Source organism: Lipophrys pholis, assembly GCF_963383615.2.
Source record: "Lipophrys pholis genome assembly, chromosome: 9".
Classification (NCBI taxonomy): Eukaryota; Metazoa; Chordata; class Actinopteri; order Blenniiformes; family Blenniidae; genus Lipophrys; species Lipophrys pholis.
Genome location: NC_137639.1, coordinates 5,108,202 through 5,123,393, shown reverse-complemented (window position 1 = coordinate 5,123,393; position 15,192 = coordinate 5,108,202). Strand labels below are relative to the sequence as shown.

The 15,192-nt window shown below is 39.5% G+C and overlaps 1 gene segment (V, D, J or C), besides 1 other annotated feature; it reads left to right on the top strand.

Moving 5' to 3' along the window:
- The first annotated feature begins 2,303 nt into the window (after positions 1 to 2,303).
- Positions 2,304 to 3,945, top strand: LOC308115087 (Ig kappa-b4 chain C region-like). The segment is given in 2 exons: positions 2,304 to 2,316; positions 2,594 to 3,945.
- A 6,554-nt stretch (positions 3,946 to 10,499) lies between these two features.
- Positions 10,500 to 13,111: a sequence feature (RNA overlapping with rRNA (AC0HYP_008103) was converted to a misc_feature.).
- Between the last annotated feature and the right edge of the window lie 2,081 nt (positions 13,112 to 15,192).

Genomic DNA, 15,192 nt, shown 5'->3' with positions numbered 1-15,192 from the left:
AATTATTGTGTTCATTTGATAATGATGTCAAACTTGACCAGCCTCTGTAAATATTAATAAATCACTTTATGAAAGCAGTTGTACTGAATGAGATTACTTTGATTTGGTGTTTTTTGTACTTCTCTAACCTGAAAATAAAAATGATGAGATCTGATTAGAAATAACATCAAATACTTCCAGGATTACAAACGATATCATCTGCATAGAGTGAATTCTAAATTATTATTGGAAAACTAAAGCCAAATCTGTTTCTTCCACTTTAGTTCAAGTCTTCAAAACCCAAGAATGAATTCATCTCTTTCTCCATCACTGTCAGTTCATCAAAGTTTGAAGAATGTTAATTTTCTTAAGGTGAATTGTGATTATTATGAGTTCTGGTGCAGAAACATCTGATGTGTGTGTTCAGTGAAGTGTGTCAGTGTGCAGCAGTCAGTTCAGTTTCAGTTCAGTCTGACTGAAGGAGGTTTTTGTACGACGGTTTTTCACTGTGTGAACACCCACTGACTGTTGATAATGTGACCACTCTGACAGTAGTAAACTGCAGCATCTTCAGCTTGAACTCCACTGATGGTCAGAGTGAAGTCAGAGTTTGATCCACTGCCTGTAAAACGATCTGGAGTCCCTGATGCACGAGTGTTGGTGTTGTAAATGAGCAATTTAGGAGGTTGTCCATCTCTCTGTTGGTACCAGGCTAAACAATTAGCACTGCCACAGCTCCAAGCTGTCTGACTGGTCCTACATGTGATGGTGACGGAGGCTCCCGGAGCAGAGCTGACTGCTGCAGGCTGAGTCACTGTGACCTGGCCTCTGGACTCTGAGGAAACACAGACAGAAACATCAAGCAGCCTCATGGTTTTGTGGGCGCTTCATTTCAGAGGGACGGATGTTCACAGAGGAGACGAGTTTGATTCTCTGGACTTTACCTGTGAAGCAGCAGCAGAGGAGAGTCCAGATGAGGACGCAGATCACACTCATGTTTCTGATGAGGAGGATGTCTCTGTCTTCTGTTGTCATGAAGGACGGCGGTCAGTCATCCAGTCTTCATCTGTCAGGACTATAAACTCTCCCAGAGCACTGGAGCATGGTGCTGCTGATGCAAAGTGGCTCTATGGAAATGTTCAGACTGACTCCAACAGGGACCTGGATCACTTTCATCTCTCACTTTCACTCTGCAGCAAAACTTTGATTAGAATATTAAGGAAAGTATATGAAGATATGTCTGTATTTTTTAAGTTTTTTTTTAAATTATCATTGTATTTCTAATTGTGCAGTCAAATCCCTTCAGGAATAAATTCCAATAGACAAAATTGAAAAAAAAGAAAAGAAAATAATCTTTAAAACATCTCTATAAATATATATATAAAAGTAACATTGTAGATGAAAGAAAGGTTCTATTGTGTTCCGGTAGGATCAGGTGGTAGAAGCAGTTTTGGTGAGTTTGGTTGTTTCACAGTCAGAGAGTGGCGTCTCTCTACAGTCAGAGGTTTTTGTACAGCGGCTCAATGAGTTGTATCACTGTGGTACACGTTCGGTGGAGGAACCAGACTGGATGTTGGAAGTAAGTTCATTCTACTTTTAATACTGACAGCTACATATTTCAAATTCATACATTAAACCTTGTTTTGAATGAATTGAGAAGAGAAAGAGGTTTGTTCTTTATAATTATTGTCCTGATCAAGTTTTAATCTCCACTGATTTCATGTAGTTTAGCTCAGCTCGGTTTCACTTTAATTTCATCACAGAGAAAAGTTATTAGGTTTTAATTTACACCAGATTATATTCTCATGAGGATTAAATGACCAAATAAATATCTTGTCAGTCTTTAAATGTGCTCAGTCAGAGCCTGATGGCTGTGTAACACACTGTTTTAACTCTACCAGTCTCATGTTGAAGGTGTTTTTACACTGACCTGTGTATTTATTGACACTCTTGGTGCTCTGGTCTGTCTTTGGGCTGAGTTTTAGTTGACATGTCCACTGTTTGAAATGTGTTTGTGTTGCAATGTGTGCAGGCTTTATTCTTCTTGTTTTACTGAGTGTCTCTTCATCAAAGCTGGATTTATTCTTGGTGCTATACAATGTTTCTCAATTCTCTTTCTCTTATTCATTGAAATATATTTGACATGAAAGTAGAAACACTGATGATAAATATGTTGGAAAATGATCAAAACCTCCTAATATATCTTTATTGACCGTTATTTTCACATTTTGCTCTAAATAATATGAAAGATGAACAGTGATTTGAAGCTCATGTTGTTAAAGTTTCCACTCATAAGTTCTAAAGTGTAAAACTTTCTGATTACGATGCAAATCAAGAGTAAAGGTTGAGACATCTGCTTGTGTTCCTTCCTGTGTAGTTTGAGGTATTTCAGGTCAAAGTGTTGGATGATTCTCTCTGTGCTGATGTGCATGAGAGGCTTCTTAAAGGGAAGTGAAACAATGTGTGTGTGAGTGACTGCTGGAGCAGAAAAAGCCTCTGACAGCAACTTCTTCCAGGACAGAATCAGCTGTCTCCCACTAAAGCTGTCCAGGTGTGTGCTGTTTGATAGAGCGCTGGGTGCTCCCTGTCCTCTAATTTGATTGGTGTCTCCTAGGTGATACCCGCCCCACCCTGACGGTGCTGCCCCCCTCCAGAGAGGAGCTGCAGCAGGAGAAGGCCACGCTCATGTGCCTGGCCAACAAGGGCTTCCCCTCAGACTGGAGTCTGAGCTGGAAGGTGGAGGACAGCAGCAGCAGCAGCAGCAGCTGGGAGGAGAGCAGGAGCCCCGCGGTGCTGCAGAAGGACGGCCTCTACAGCTGGAGCAGCACCCTGAGGCTCCCTGCAGACCAGTGGAGGAAGGTGGGCTCTGTGACCTGTGAGGCCACCCGGGGCTCCCAGACTCCCCTCAGAGAGACACTGAGGACAGACCAGTGTTCCCAGTCCTGACCGGACTCACTGGGACTCTCACATTGCTTTTACTCTCACACTGATCTCACCTCTGTCATTCACTCTCTTTCACTTTCTTCTCTCATCAAACCAAACTGACTTCATCAAGATTCTTCTTCTTTCATCATCATTTTCTTCAAGCTTTGACAAAATAAAAGCTTTTTTCACCTCAAGTCTTTGGTCTTTCAATACTTTTTTACAGCAATAAAATTAGAACAACAAGCAGAAATGTCACTTGATAAATATTCTCAGTTTTCCACCTCTTGTTGCTGAATTACTTTCATATGAAACAGAATCAAAACACACAGTCAGTCTGAGGAAGCTGTGCCCTTCATTCATCTACAAATGTGGTTAAATACACATTCACATTATTTTGACAGTTTATATTTTATATATGAAGTGTGATCAAGACTCAAAATGGTGATTTGACTTTAGTTAGAAGAGTGAGTGATTTTTTAAGATACAAAACAACATCATCAGCATACAGGCTGATTTTATAAATGTTTTTTTGTAGGAAACGTTAAAACGTTTTTTCAGTTAAAAATTTAATTCAATAGAAATCTTTAAGTTGTACATCTTTCTACAACATATTTCCATGTGAAACTGATCAAAATTCATCTTTCAAAGATGTTTTATTTTAGTCTGTGAAGATTTTGTTGAATTAGAATTTAACTAATAAGAACTGAGTCTGTTATCATTCAGAAAGAAAGAAAGTCAATGTCCATTGAGGGACATTTAGCAAAACTGCATTATGACATGACACGACATGACATGATAAATATAAGGCTGGGTCTTTCTTCTGAGGAGTTTCTCATGTTCTCCGCTTTCACATCTACAGGTTTTTTTTCAATAAGTCTCTGATACTCTTAGAACTTCTCCTTGTACATAATGTGTGTTGTGTTGCTTGTTTAGCTCACTCAGCTCTGCCACGTCATCACTGCTGAGCTTAACTTTGTGGAAGTATTAATATAAGTGTTGGATCTGGAAAGTATCGGTATCGGCCGATACTCATTTCTGAAAAATCGGATCGGTATCGGGGGCAAAAAAGTGTGATCGGGACATCCATAGTTATTACGATGCAAATTTTGTATTATCAATAAAATTAAGTAAGTACATATTAATGTTTTGCACAACATATATAGAACAAATGTATACTTATCCAAATGTGTAGAAATTGAAAATAAATGCACCCTTTATAACAGCGAAATCGAATCATTAAGTCATTTATTTTTTTACTGTTCTCATTCAACTATCCTATGATCTAAAAGTGAGAATTATATACTATGTAAAACAATAAAATAATGTTCAAATTGATTGTAAAAGTGTAATTGTATATTATGATTACAATAGAATTTATAGTTAATTTAATAATTCTATTTGGAAAAATTCACATTCACCAATTGAGATTAGTAAAAGTAAACCCAAACTTTGTTAAATTCTATGTTGAATTTAAAGAACACATTAAAACACTAAGTAACATGAACACAAACAAATAAATAAAACAAATAAAACTGTTGTGTGTCCTGCACTACGAAGCTGGATTTTCTTTTATGGAGACAACTTCAAGGATTAACTCTGGTTTTCTGTACTACGACGCTCGCTCACTTCTCACCGGGATGAATCACCCCGGTAACTGACGCTGAAAGTCTAACCTGCACCGGAGCCTGATATGTTCTAGATAAGAGATCAAAGCCCCGCCTCCTGACCAATCAGATCTCTTGGAAAATGACCCGCCCATTCTTCAATGATGGTGATTGGTGCACAGGTTGAGCGCTGCGCTGCAGCGGAGAGATGAGAAAGTAATTCAGAACAATCTTTTTGACATAATAAAATAAATCCTGGTCACTGAGGCTTTGAAGGATGTTTTTGTTCTTGACTAGTTCCAAGTCTGTTTATCTCCACGAGGGTTGATCTGGAATAATGAGGTTAATGATCACACCTGACAGAACTGCAGGAACATGAATTTATGGAACCAGAACTAGTCGTGCCTTCGCGGTGAAGAATTAATATTCCAATACAAAACAAACAAGAGAAATTCAGCCTCAAAAAAACTGGATGGCAAATCTAAACTAGAAGATCAGTGAGGAAGTTTCCCGACACGTTTCTGCTGTAATAAAGTGAAATTGATTGATCAGCCGAGGTGCTGTCCGTTTATATCGCTGATAAATAATCTGGTATAATCTCACAAAGTCACGCATTAACAAGTCAGGAATGTTCTGGCTTTGGCTGCAGCAGCAGTGTTGCTTTTAGCTGCTGGATGTGTTTTTATTCTTCATATTCTCTCAGAATAATCACTACTTCAGTAATCTGTAAACTGTGCTGCAGGATTTCTCTGTGTGTGATTGGTCAGACGTTGAAAACTCCGCCCCTTTCACGTGAACGCGCACACGTAGGTCTGGGTTGAACCACTATTGTGACTGTCAAGCATGGAGCAAATTAGGTGACATAATGAGACCGCAGAGTCCTGGACACAATGTTACTTACCTCTTCGAGTCATGATATTGGTGCTGCTGACTTCTGTTCTCACAGTTAAGTCAATTAATATGTTGAGTCCAAGCAGGGAGAACTTTTCTTGTGCTTCAATACACAAAATATCCTCCTAGCTCAGTTTTGCAAACGCAAGTGGCATTAACAAAGGTATTTTTGAGTTATAGAGCACTCAGAAATCAAAGGAGATCATAGGAGATCATAGGAGAGCAAAGGAGAGAAAATTGTATCAAAGGACATCAAAGGAGAGCAAAGGAGATCAAAGGAGAGGCTCCTTGCTCAATGTTTGACCGACCTCAAAATGTATTGGGGACGTGTTGACAAACCATAATCCACAAAAGAACTCTGTCTTGTGTCTTTTCTGTCAATAGACTACAAGTGCCATTAACGCCGATCACGAGACTTCGCACCTCTTGAGCCGCCTCTCTTAAGACTGCACGGCAAAGAAAATGGAGTCTCCTTTTGGCCATCCTGCAGTCTCAACATCATCCCAGAAGCCTTCCTCAGCTTTAACATCGAATGGAACTCAGTATCTGCCTGCATCACCAGCACCCAGCCCGCCCTCCTCCAGGCCCTGTCAGCCTAATCACCTGCTCAGGCAGAGCATCCAGCGCTCCCTCACACACATCCTGTTTGAAAGGTGAGAAAAACTTTACACACTTGTATGTAACCCACAGCCTGTTACCTTTTGATTATCTACATAGTGTAATTTAAGGTGTTTCTTCCAAAAAGATATTGGCATACACACAATAGAATTTTACAATCAAGTCATAATAAAATCCTCACTTTCAAAACATCATTTTAAAATCCTGCGTTTCATCTATTCTCTCTTCTCTGCACTGGCTCCCAGTACAATTTAGAATTGATTTTAAAATTCTGTTATTTGTTTTTAAATGTCTTAATGACCTTGCCCCTCGTTACCTGTCCGACCTGCTCGAATCGTACTCCCCAGCACGTTCACTCAGGTCAGCTGACCAAGCGTTGCTTTCGGTCCCCCAGACGCATCGCAAACTAAGAGGAGACCGAGCGTTTTCTGTGGTTGGTCCCAAACTGTGGAATGAGCTTCCTCTGTTCATTAGACAGGCTGACTCCCCTCATGTTTTTAAATCACATCTCAAAACACGCATGTTCTCTTTGGCTTTTAACCAGTGTTGAAGTTGACTTTTACTGCTCTAAGTGTATTCTGTGCTGCCACTGTATTGTTGTATTTATAATTGTATTTTTATATTGTTGTACAGCACTTTGGTCAACTGAGTTGTTTTTAATAGTGCTTTATAAATATATTGGATTGGATAATATACAACAGTACATGAGATGTATTTGAAATTCATGACCCTCAATTCCAGTCACCAGTCAAATTTAAGTTATAATTTCATAATATGTATGATTATCGGAGTTTCCTGATCCACATTTGCAAAAATATTTGACTTTCAACATTTTTTATTTTACAATAGTCACATGAAACTCTTGGCAGTTAAATGTGAGCAGCAGTCAAAGGTTGAGTGCTGATGTCACTATTTGTTCACTAACTCTTTTCATTTAAGGGTGTGTGAGTGTGAGGATTTGAAGATGTTAGAGAGTGAAGCTGCCAAACTTGTCGCAAGCATTGAGACGGAGATGTGGGACATTTTTACATATACCGACAACAAATACACCAACAAGTACAGAACTATACTGTTCAACATCAGGCACCCAAGAAATGAGGTTAGTTGATCGAACCCCTTTAATTTTTAGAATCTCCACTCTACAGTTGACCAGGACTCATGATATGGAAGATGAGTTTTGTCCTCTATTCCCAAAACTATTCGGCTGGTTAGGGATTCCCATTGTAGCATTGATGCAAGAATTCATGACTGAGCAAGATCATGACACTGGCTGGTTCTTTGTCCAGTCATGAAAGGTCTAGTTCATTAAATATATTGTTCCGCATACTAAATATTAGCACAGTACTATAAACTCAATCGAAAACACGATCATGACTTTATCTTTGGTGTATCGTTCAGAAAAAGTTATCAAAATGAAAGAGGATAAATATACAGGCAATTTGGCAACTCACAAAAAGACCAGGACGTTGTGATGTGCCTCAAACTAGGAGAATATTCTATATATACATTTCATCCATCTCCTTTACATGCTGCCTTCATTTTGTCATAATTAGACTAAAATATCAACAAAAAAACTGATTTTTATTTCCTGCATGTCAACCTCTCTTCTGTTTATCATACATTTTTAATTGATGCCAGTTGGTTTGATATGATCTCAGGTCTGCAGAGTTAGAATTGATCTTGAAATACTCTCTTCTGTCTGATATTAACACTGACTACACAGTGTGTGGAGTGGCTTCAGGTTATCAACTGAGGTTTGACTGCTCTATTTTGTATCCTGGTCTAAATGAGCTGTACCTGTTGCTTGTAGTGTCAATACGCTGACAAGTTACATCACGGCCAAGTCTATACTTTAAATGTGTTGACAGAGTCTCTGCATCAAGATCAGGAGTGAATTTAGTGACAAAAGCAGTCACCAATTTCATCTGAATCACTTTGATATTTCCATGCACACCCGTGCCAACAGCGGTCTTGGGCCTTGCTGTAGGCGTCTCTTTTGTGCGCTGCCTGTCCCGGGTGGTCTGTTCTCTGGCGTGATTTCGAGATTCTGTGATTTACGAACCAAGGGAAGTTTTCTCCACACTCATTCAAAACCTTGAAGCAACTTTTATTGTTGATGTTTTTCTGATCACCTTTAAAAGCCACACATCTTTGTTTGGTGTCAGGACAGAGTTCAAACAGCGTCGTTCTTGAGGATTCAATCCATTTCAAGTGGAACGTGTTGGAAGCTGTTAGAACAAGATGGTCCTGTCTCATTGTTCTCATTTTGACCAGGAGAAACTCATCCTCAACTAGAAGCTTGCCGTCAACACTCTCATAAACCACAGGTTTTAAACATGGCCAATTAGATAGTGGAGGAGCCGTCACTCTGAACTCCCGCTCAGCCATCCTGCTCAACTTTTGTTGTTGCTGTAGGTCATAGTTAACATTTATTTGTGGATAAACATTTGTAGCACACAGAACTAGTTTGGAATGAGGATTTTTTTTCCTTTACAATCAAATAAAATTGCATATCATCATCATCATCTTTATCTTTATTGCAGAGACAGAAGTCCATAAAAAACATTCACAAATACATAAAAGAAAATATCAGAAATAGGATAATCACAGACAAGTAAAATATTAGTATATAGTAAATCTCATTGACTGTAAGATGGTTCAATACAAGTAGAGGTCAAGGCGCAAATATCTTCTCATAACTTGTTAGAAAAGGGGCAAGACAAAAACAGATGAAATATATTTTCAGGGAGTTCTTTACAGAAAGAGCAATTTATATCTATGTCTTTTTTAAAACCTTGCAAGAAAACATGAAAACTGAGGATTATTTTAAAAGATACTTCTTTTACTTTATTGTTTATCATATATCTCGCCGGCAAATTCACCATTTTTTTCCAGTCAAGGTCACTAATGAAGTCGTTCCAATAAGATTCCACATATGGAATTGAGACAACATCTTTTTGAAATAATGAGCAGAATATTATTACGTGTTGATGAGAAACAAATTTGACGTATATCTAGTTTAGTTGGATCGAAGTGTAAAAGTGTTGGATTCTGTCCTGCAGTACTTTTAAATAACATAATTACTCCAGTGGGTATAGCTTTTATAACATTATTAAATTTGTTTATAGGAAATGCAATTCTATATTTTGGAATAAATTCTTGATCATTTATTAATGATCCATCCGAGTTAAACATCTGAAGAACCAGAAGTATGCAACTTTGAGAAAATAAATTTTGGAATTAAATTCTAAACTGAAGAGGGATTCATGATTAATTATTTTAGCCAATTTATTTTGAAAGTATTATTTAAGGTGGAAAAGTCTAAAAGGTTAAGGCCACCCTTATCATCTGAGTTCATTCTTACTGTTTTTTTTATGCTTTTTGTTTCTCCATATGAAAAATGTGTGGACTTATTTCACAGCTGCAGACCAAAACACTTCAAGCTACGATGTCTGAAGAAGAAAATAGTTCCTGAGGAAACACCACACATTTATTTAAACACTTAAAAACAGCCAAAAGAAAACTCTGAGCTGTAAAGCAAACGGAGGGAGGAGGAGGGGAATCCCCAAACCACTACTGGACCCCGGCACCGAGACAGCAGTCACTGCCAGAGGCCTTTGAGCAAGGCAGCAATATCCAGGGAGCTGATTTATAGAAGGAAAGTTAGATTTAATCATCTCCAGCATTAGTTCATGTTGTTCTTCTTAATGTAATCGGTCATCGTCTTCATAATTACAGTAGACTGATTAACTATAGACTATTCAGAGAGACGCAATATATTCAGTCAGTTGAAATAATTCCAAATGAATTATTTTACTGGAACTGAAAGATAATTACCTATATAAAGATTTTTACCTTAAATATAAATATGGCTTCATAGAAAAACCCTTTTGTGTTCACTGTCAAAGTAACATTACTGTTCTTATATTTAGGTTACATGTGTTTTATAGAATACAATTAGGGGTTTATCATATGTCAGAATTTAAGATTTTTGACCCTGTTTAATGGCCTTTTTATGATTTTATGGCCTTTTTATGGGTTTATGGTGTATAGTTCACTTTGAATTTTCCTTATTTAGGTTACATGCATTTTATAGTTAATTATTTTCACCTCACCTTGATGTACTTTATTATGCTGTATTTTTATTTTCATTCAGATTCGCTTCATAAATAATGACACATTGCTCTCCCCTACATTAAAGTAGATGATCTGCTTTTCTAAGTACAAAGTATCTGCAATACTGGCTCTGTACTTCAAACACTCCTTTCCTATGGGGCTCCATACTATCCATACTTTCCCCTTCACCTGCTCCCCATGTCTCCAATGCTGCTTCATACTGACCCCTACTGGACTGAAGAGGAACTGCATGTCAGTATTTCTATTGCATCCTTCTGACTTTTTGGGTTTTAAGCAGAAGGTGTCAGAAAAGTTCCCACAGGGAGAACTGGCTTGTGGCAACCAAGCGTTCATAGCGATGTCGGCTCTTCCTATCATTGTAAAGCAGAATTCACCAAGCGTTGGATTGTTCACCCACTAATAGGGAACGTGAGCTGGATTTAGACCGTCGTGAGACAGGTTAGTTTTACACTACTGATGATGTGATGTTGCAATAGTAAATTAATAATACATTATAATTGAATAATTATTTGAGATGAGGAAATCATTGCATGTTTCCACTGAAGAGTTTTACTTTCATGATATGTAGTTCAGCACATGTTGCAGGTAAACAAACAGTAGTTTTTCCTACTTGGTGTAAAAAGAGTAAAAAATGAAATTACGTCTCATTCATGTTAAAATAAAAACAGTGAATAACAAAAGCCATTGGATTCATGTCAACATTTTGCTTCCATTTCTTCAAAGTTCACATCTGCTAATACAAGATTTTTAACCTCACATTTTTCAAAACACAAAAAGCAGCATTGTTAGAAATAATAATGAAATGTGCTTCTTTAAGATTCATTATCAAGCAGGGACCTTTTGTCAGCCTCTGAGCAGTTCAACACAAATGGAAACCAAACTTATTGAAATCTTCTCATTTTAGTGACAAACCAGAAACTAAATGATTTCCTGAAGCGTCTCAACAGTGTTTCAATCAGCAATGTTGACTTCTAACTGGATGATACCTTGTGATTTTGGGCTCCAGCTGGACTTCCTGAACCAGATCTGTTGTAGCTCCATTCCCATCTCCACCTGTCCACATGTCCAAGTGTCCATGAGCAAGACACTGAACCCCAAACTGCTCATACTAGCAAGCTGGAAAGTGCATGAGCAGCACACAGCAGAGCGGCACAGGGAGAGTTCAGTCCGGACGGTTGGTACTGCTGAACAAAATGTCTTTGGCCAGAGGGAGCTGGCTGAAGAACATGACATCATTTTGTTTGGCAAAACGCTGGAGTGCCAAACGTCCCGTAGAGTCTTTCATGATTTCATCTCTTTGTGAGTTTTCATGTGCCGCCGCAATGAAGTACGAGCACTGAAACGTGTCCCACATGTTTCACAAGAATACGGCTTCTCACCTGGGTGAGTTCTGTTGTGACACATCAAATCATTATGTCGACTGAAACTTTCCCCACATGTTTCACAAGAATACGGCTTCTCACCTGTGTGAGTCCTCAAGTGGCGCAGCAAATTACTTTGTGAATAGAAACTTTTCCCACATGTTTCACAAGAATACGGCTTCTCACCTGTGTGAGTCCTTAAGTGGCGCAGCAAATTACTTTGTGAAAAGAAACATTTCCCACATGTTTCACAAGAATATGGCTTCTCACCTGTGTGAGTCCTCAAGTGGCGCAGCAAATGACTTTGTGCATAAAAACATTTCTCACATGTTTCACACGAATATGGCTTCTCACCTGCGTGAGTTCCGTTGTGGCTCATCAAATCACGGCGTCGAATGAAACGTTTACCACATGTTTCACAAGAATATGGCTTCTCACCTGTGTGAGTCCTCAAGTGGCGCAGCAAATCACTTTGTGAATAAAAACATTTCTCACATGTTTCACACGAATATGGCTTCTCACCTGTGTGAGTTCTGTTGTGGCACATCAAATCACGGCGTCGAATGAAACATTTACCACATGTTTCACAAGAATACGGCTTCTCACCTGTGTGAGTTTTCTTGTGTTTCGTCAAATTACTGTGAGAAATGAAACATTTACCACATGTTTCACAAGAATACGGCTTCTCACCTGTGTGAGTTCTATTGTGACACATCAAATCATTATGTTGAATAAAACTTTTCCCACACGTTTCACAAGAATATGGCTTCTCACCTGTGTGAGTCCTTAAGTGGCGCAGTAAATTACTTTGTGAATAGAAACATTTCTCACATGTTTCACAAGAATATGGCTTCTCACCTGTGTGAGTCCTCAAGTGGCGCAGCAAATTACTTTGTGAATAGAAACATTTCCCACATGTTTCACACGAATATGGCTTCTCACTTGTGTGAGTTTTCTTGTGTTTTGTCAAATTACTATGACAAACGAAACATTTACCACATGTTTCACAAGAATACGGCTTCTCACCTGTGTGAGTTCTCTTGTGACAAATCAAATGTCTCTGTCCACTGAAACGTTTCCCACATGTTTCACAAGAATATGGCCTCTCACCCGTGTGAGTTCTCTTATGCACCAACAAACCATCCTGTCCGGTGTAACGCTTAACAAAGGTTTCACCACTTTTCTTCTTATCATTGAGAGTTGTTAACGTCAGTAAAAGCCGCTCTCCCTCCTGGCTGGTAACGAGTAGGAACTTGGTACCAGCCAGGTGCTCCTCACTCTGTGGGGGTTCTGGTTCTTCTGGTTCCTCTTTGATCTGTGGAGGTTCTGGTTCCTCTTTGATCTGTTGAGGTTCCGGTTCTCCTGGTTCCTCTTTGATCTGTTGAGGTTCCGGTTCTCCTGGTTCCTCTTTGATCTGTGGAGGTTCTGGTTCCTCTTTGATCTGATGAGGTTCCGGTTCTCCAGGTTCCTCTTTGATCTGTGGACGTTCCGGTTCTTCTTTGATCTGTAGAGGTTCTGGTTCTTCCTGTTCTAGACTGGAGTTTGTTTCCGGTTTGTAGAGCTGCTCCTCCCTACAGTCACGGTGCAGTTTGAGCTCTGGAGGGACAAAAGAGTACAAAATAAAAGTTACATTACTTCTACAGTTCTAGCTTTAGAAAACTCCTGGACTCAAGCAGTGAAACTGAAAACTTCCATTCAAATGTCATAAACATCCGACAGTCGTTCTGTTATTGCTCAATGTGAATCTTTAGCTGCTGAACAGCTGCTGGATTAACAAGGACTGTTTAGGATGAACTTTTTCTAAAAGGTAAATTCACTCATCTTCTCTCATATTATCATAAGATTGTGTCGACAGTTTACCATGCTACCTGAGATGGAGTGATAATGAGACATCCTGCTTTTAAATTCCGTCCACACGTCACTATGAACATGGATCAACACCATCCCCGAGTGCATGTAGTACTAATGCCAGGCCTTTAGGGGCGCAGTGACTCACCAAATACACCAAAAATGCAGAAGAAGACAGGGAGAATATAGAATTACAGAAGTAGATTCCTGCTCCTCGAGAAATCCAACACATCACCTTATTAAACCTGCTGGTAACAGTAGCTTCTGCAGCTCGACCTGGAGCAAGTAGTCCGCCATTGTTGTGGTTATTAAGTGACATCACGGGCCGCAGCGGGGGGATGACATCATCGTTTTCCACAGATGTGAGTCTTTGACCGTCCACACCTCGAAACCATGATGTTTTTTTCTATATTTTTTTGAAAAATGTATTTTCTGTTCTCTTCTTTGCTCCTCATATGCAATGATCGATATGAAAACTATATTTTGAAATAAACAGCATCATATGTTTTGAGCGTGCTGTCACATGACCTCAGTGACCAGCTGTAGGAGCCCCTCCCCCTCCCCCTCCCCTTGAGAGTCACAGCTCAGAGCCAGGCAGCCTGCTGAAGACACAGTGGAGAGCTCAGGTCGCTTTTGTTTCCTAATTCAACAACTGTAATGTTGTTGTGGGGAGTTGAAGAGCTGATAAATAAGTTAGTTTGAACTAACTCGGTAGACGGCTTTGTACAATTATGCGCAGTGAACCGTGCATGAAGCCGACAGGAGCTTCATGGTGCGTTCAAGACACCTCAGTTCCTTTTGTGATGGTTTGACTTCTGCCATGAGCGTCAACTTGTGTGTTTGTTCCACAGGCTCAATGTTTGTATTCCCAATCTCTCCCTAATCCCTCCTCAGCCAAGCAGCAGTCACATGTGAAACCATGAATGACCTTCTAATCAAAGGAGCTCCTTTCAATTCGTACCGAATTAAAACATTTTGCTAAAAATATTTGCTGAATGTGTTTGTTTGATATATTGTCTTCCATGAAAACTGCTTTTGGTTTCCATACCTGCCACTTCTGTTATATTTATTAAATTGACACTGGCCAACACCCCGTTATACACCTGGTAGTATGTACCCTTTTCTTTAAATGAAGCACCTGTATGGCGTCAATTTAGTGCCAAAAACAAAAGCGCATACAAACTGTAATCGCGAACATTTAGACTACTTTCTGCACGCTCGCCATCTCTGTCTGTGTCCTCGCTGTTACTACTGTGATCTGTCCGCGTGCAGTGATGTTGAGTTATGGCACTTTGGGGGCGGGCATTGCATAGACGGCCTTGTAATCCCCCCTCCTTTCTGATTGGCTGCTTTAAACGTCACTGTTTCCTGGTCATATAATTGACAGACTATCTCTAGAATTAATACGGTTTTAATGTTACTTGAAAAAAACTAATTTACGTTTTTGTGAACAAACCAGATTAATGAAAATTAGGCTGGAGCGAACACCCAAGATGGCCGCATGTGGGAATTCTCCGACGAGTCACTCGCCTTACCCCGGTCTTATCAACTATTTAAATTATATAAACGCTCAAAACGGGGCTATGACAACTTAACGCTACTGAAACCTCATGCAGACAGTTCAGAAAACCCTTCCACAGTACGGCTTGAGAAGTAAAACAACCGGACCAACACCCGACGACGAGGCTAGCATGGCGGCTATGGTAACTTCAGAGTCGCCGTCAGACACGACTGGAGAATTAGCAGACATTAAAATGCTGCTGCAAAGTATTGCATCTGATATGAGCGCTCTAAAAACTGGCACAGAAGCCGTCCAGACGGCGGTAGAG